Source organism: Lactuca serriola, chromosome 1, assembly GCF_051521515.1.
Source record: "Lactuca serriola cultivar US96UC23 chromosome 1, Lser_US96UC23_V15, whole genome shotgun sequence".
In the NCBI taxonomy this organism is placed as follows: domain Eukaryota; kingdom Viridiplantae; phylum Streptophyta; class Magnoliopsida; order Asterales; family Asteraceae; genus Lactuca; species Lactuca serriola.
In genome coordinates, this window is record NC_136408.1 from 104574151 (window position 1) to 104579623 (window position 5473).

Below are 5473 nucleotides of genomic sequence, written 5' to 3' on the forward strand. Positions count from 1 at the left end.
ACTTGTCTATTTATAGACAAGTAAAGTCTAAAGTGCAGATCAACACATAGTACAACTGAAAAAAGATATTTGTTGATATTTTTCCCTATTTTATAACACATATAAGACAAAACTAATCATACTTGTTCTCAGATGAGGAGTTTCTCGGAAAAACTTCTTCGAATGGTTGGAATCTCGAAAAGATGTTAACTTTGGACGACCTCAAATCTCAGATTAGCAGTATGCTAGGATTGCCTAAGGATCAGTTTTCTTGAAAAACCAATCCCCCCCCCCCCCCAAACCCAGAGTAACTATATCAATCCCTTCACTTTCATTATTCATCATCAAAGGCAAACAAGTAAGCCTTTTGCAACCACGTATGAACCTCGATGTGGAGATAAAGGAAGGTCCCGTTGTTCGGTCTTGGAGGTTGGTAAGATGTAACTCTTGTAGGGAGCATAATGGAAATTGTATAGATGTCATTCTAGAAAGAATGGAGAGATACAGAGCAGGGGATTCGTATTTGCCCTTTGGTATTGAGAGATTAGAATCTCCTTGATGTCTCAATCCAACTCTTCCTTTGAAAATCCCTAAGACTGATTCAGCGGCTTCATTTGGCTAACCTTCTCGATTCCTTCCCTTTTCTTAGGTTCATTATCAGGGCTCCATCAGTTGCAAAGTTTATCAATTATTTAGTAGCATGAGTCACCATAATTTCTTTGATGGGAATGGTCAGGAGAGGCAGAGGTAGATCATCATCGGCTCGGATAGGCTCGCTTTCATCAATTACAGCGATGAGAGGAGAAAGAGTATCATAATTTGTTTGAGCAGCTCGGAAGGCTTGAACTTTTTCAAGTTCTTGGGCCTTTGCTTCCTGGATGCTTCGGTTGACAACTCTTAAATGATGCATACAATGTCTCATGCCCTTAAATATTTTTACGTCGCTCAAATGTTGTAAGCTTCAACGTAAAACCCTATGATTTAATTCAAATTGCAGTTCATCCCAACAGATATGGAAGAACCGATAAACACAAAGTTTATTAATCAAAATTTAGAACAACTGGAAATTAATGTTGCAAGTAAGCAGAAGGAAAGAGAGGAGTGCAGAGAAGGTTGTGTGTTCCGAGGTGTGCGATAAACCGGACATGAGAGGTCCTATTTATACTAACATGAAAAAAATCCCCCAAAAATTTGATGATGTCAGTATCCAATATCTCAGTATCTCATATGATTCAACACATGGCAATTCAAAACAAATTTGATGATGTCAGTATCTAATATCTCAGTATCTCATATGATTCAAACATGGAGTTATCCAGTCTTTTAGGAGGCTTCCCGATATTATGTCTGCTTATCCATGAAGTCAACGCTAGTTAACACGATGACCGGTTCGGTCTAACCGATCGACTCAAACTTGCCAAAAATAAGAGCTACTTGTTCGAGTTATTTCGTGAACTCACATCCATGATCATTCTAAGCACGCATATGGGCTTAGCTCATCCCTTAAACTCGATTCTCCATTGAAGCCTTTAAAAGCATAATATCAAGGAAGCCTTATAACACCGATCAAGGCTCTTCCTCCACCAATGTGGGATCAAGAAAAATAGCCAACTTGTTATCTCTTAAACATTTCAAACAGTCCCCCACCAAGTTGGAAAGTGTTTTTTTTTCACTCGGACAGATAAAGTTACTTGGGTGTCATGAAGATTAAATCCGAGTTTAATGTGGACAAACAAGAAGAGATTGATTCAGTGGATTTAAACCATGAACCTTGTGACCTCTCAAGTTTACCACCAAACATCACCTGCTATCTTTGCGTTCACATTCAGCGTTAATATGGCTATGCCTATAAAGGGAATTGAATGTTAGACACAACCTAAAAGTGTCATTAGAAAGGAATGGAAAGGAGAATTTTGCTAATATAGATGTTATTCGTGTGTATAGAAGTCAAAGAGAATATTCTCCACAAGTCATTAGTGAATATTCCAAGTCTTCTTGGCATCTCCCATGGAAAGCTTTGCACGCAACATGATGTTTCCTTCCTTTATGAAGTAGTTGTCTATGGATTCCATCAAGCTATTGGTTAAACCCTTCGGACTGTTGTTGACAGGCATGGTCTGATATAAAATAAAAGAAAATGAAGTATAATATGATTGTTTATGATTGGCCTGTATTACATGGTTATTAATAAATTTGTTATAATGAAATGTTTTGAAAGTAATTGGTTTTGTCACAAAACCTATGTATCTCATGACACCTTTTGTCTGAAAATATGTGATTTCTAAAAATATGTTACACTTTATATAAGAAAAAAAATTCAATAAACAAAAAAAAAATGTGAGATTGGTTTCTATTTTAGGCAATAAACCCTAAAAGATAATAAAATCATTTCACAATAGAAAAAAGTAATAAAAATGAACATAACCAAGTATCATTAATGCAATAGGAATAGTGGAATACTCATTACTATTCAACAATATTCCATATCCTTTGTCATTAATAAAACTAAGCACCATTTAGGCATTTACAGGTTGTTTTAAGTAGTAAACCTTACCTTTCATTGAAGATCCCAGATCATAGCGTCTTTCTACATGCATAACACTTTTTACAACTATTTACATCACACAACACCGAAAATCAAGTAAGACAGGTTACGCAGATACCTATAAAAAGTCACCCCATGACAAACAAACCAAGGGTATAAAAAAGAAAAGAAAGACAATTCGAACACACTTAATTATAATGATGAAATTATACACATTCTTACATGATTATGGTTCAGGATCCAAGTAGAACATTTTTGCATTTGGTGAGGCTGGATGGAATTGCATTAACATCCTTAGCAATGTCAAGTCTTTTTTGAACATCAAAATATTTACTTGGTCTAATGGTGAACTCCTTAAGAGAAGGGGAATGAGCCAGAAGAAGCTTTATAAAAAGCAATTCCGATCTTGATCCTTCTAAAGATATTATCTCAACAGTTTGTAACAGATCCAATGTACAATCCAAGTAGTCTCGGGATTCCAAATGATTTGAAGCTGCTCCCACATCAACTCAAGGATCCTGAAACAACATAAAAATGCAACCGCATTTTAGCTGCCAACTCTTGTATAATTATATAATTTTAGCACTCATTACTTTACCACTTTCATGTGCATTATATACAAGGTTTCTAGATTCGGTGAGTTTCGAAGCAAGCAAAGAGCACCATGAAGCTGTTCTAAATCACCAACTTGAAAACCATGCAACCCCAAATGCTTTAAACTACTAATCGGACATGGAAGCAATTTTGGATTCTTTTCCGCAACCAAAAACTGTAAGATGAAAGTTAGATTTTAACTTGCCCAATAAACATACCCCATTGTGCAAACACCAGTTGAGGAGAGCATAAAAAATCATACCTTAACAAAATGATTGTCCATATAAAACCATTCAAAACCATTCAACTCTGGGCAAGTTACTCAACATTGTAGCCAAATTCATTTTTTCCACTCGTACAAAATCTTGAACTGGTTTCCTGGGAGCAATCACAGCCTTAAAAAGGCATGGACTGTCCAATAACCAGAGCAACATGGCATCAGGACAAGCACAGACCATCACATCCTGCACTTTTGTAGCCTTAATGTTGAAATTGTAAACATTTGTGCACTTATGCAGAGACAACTTCTTAAGTTGTGGTAAATTGATTTGAGTTCCACACAAGTTAGCCCCAAAATCAATATTCTGGAGATAAAGTTTTTCAAGATGAAGAAATCTTTCAACCTCAAGTGGTTGCCTGATATAACAGTTCTCCAGTCTCAAATTGCTTAGTTCTAGACAAGAAAACAAATACAAAGGAAGTTCATAACGTTTGATTTAAATTAGTTAGGATGAGTTCCCTAACACTGTTTCTTGATAGGAGTAGCATGAATTGAGCGACTTCTTGGAAGCTATCAAGAGATGTGTTTGGTATATGGAGATGAAATTTCAAGATAGGACCCTTGTGAAGGCACAAGATTTGGTTTATGATCCTTATAAACCCATTACGACCAAAAGCTTCATTTTTGCAACTTTTTTGGAGAACTGCTCATCAAAAACCAGCGCCCCCATTCTGGTCCATCTGTACCTCCAACTTTTTGATAAAACGCTTGTCCTTACTGCCTCTTCAAGCGGGACCCGCTCTAAGATTTAGTCCATCAAGTGTTCTGATAAGTTACTGATTCTATCTTCTTCAAACAAGTTACATACAAACTTCCTTTTAGATTTTCCTGTCATTAGATTTTAAATAAAGAGAACTAATTTATTTCAGGGAAAATGGAAAGCGATAAGAAACATGGAACATGAGATTACTTTCTAATTTCCTATGGAGGTTTCCGGGAGTGGTAACATATATAACTCATTATTTAATGGTTGTAAGCATTTTTTAAGGAAATGTGACTCACGTATATAATAGATAATAACCCAAGAGCCTTTAACATCATAATGATTTAAAAGTAAATTAGGCATAATCTACAAGCTCTAATGAGTGGAGGTGGATCGATTAGAATAGGAGACTTGTATGAAAGGGGACCACTATAAGAGTTGGACAAGATTGATACTTGTTGCGTAATTAACAACTATACAATAATCTTCCGAATAGCATATAATACATCTTCTCAGAATCGGTTTCTTAATTTCTATTTCCCAAGGGATACGTGATAACAAACAATTGACATAAACAGAGTTTGCTAATTCAACTAGAATGAAGAGAGGAAAGCATAAAATCCAAACAATATCTCTCAAATAAGTCCACAAACAAGTGAAATGATATCAACATTTGTTGTATGAGTACCAAATACATGAAGAATTATGCAGAGAAACTTCCCCATCTTCACTTGGGCTTGCCCTCCGAGTGACCAGTAGTTTATCGGTCCGGAATCCGGATTTAGAATGTCAGTAAAACATTTGGGGATTTGTTTAATCTAGACCGAGTGTTTTTTTCCGGCTTTTTTTTAAAAAATTTTTTATATAATTTTTTTAAGACGTGTGGGTATGAAGCAAGAATGGGAACCGCAGCCCAGAATATCATATATCGACTGCGGGAAAGGGGTGCTCGGAAAGGGCGAGGGGAGGCTATCATCAATCTCTTTTCTCATATGATTGGTTAGTCATTCTTTATAATTCTTTTTAGTTTTTTTAATATTTAAAATGTATTATAAATCATGGTTTATAATTACCTATAAAATGAATATAATATTTATATAAATAGTTTTTAAAAACAACAAAAAAGAATTAAAGACAGTGATAGGTGATTATTTTAATCTTTTGGTGAGTGAAAGAAGAGTGAAAGAAAGTGGATCGTGACACTCAAAAAGTAAAAGATGATTCTAAATCCTATGGCCTTATAGTTTATTATCAATAGACAATGTTACCTTTTAGTACTATTAAAGCGTCTAACTTTTTTTTTTGTAAATTACATGAATTGTCCATGTGGTTTGGGGTTATTTTCATATTTGGTCTCTGAAATTTGTTTTAA

The 5473-nt window shown here is 35.2% G+C and overlaps 1 long non-coding RNA gene across 1 annotated transcript; it reads right to left on the reverse strand.

Annotated features, from left to right (window-relative positions):
* Positions 1 to 294: 294 nt before the first annotated feature.
* LOC145096894 (uncharacterized) lies at positions 295 to 5078 on the reverse strand. Its single transcript, XR_013704157.1, has 6 exons — positions 4790 to 5078; positions 3381 to 4226; positions 3123 to 3293; positions 2747 to 3042; positions 2534 to 2590; positions 295 to 2096 (listed from the first exon to the last, which is right to left on the reverse strand). It is a non-coding gene; the product is annotated as an uncharacterized LOC145096894 (long non-coding RNA).
* Positions 5079 to 5473: the final 395 nt, after the last annotated feature.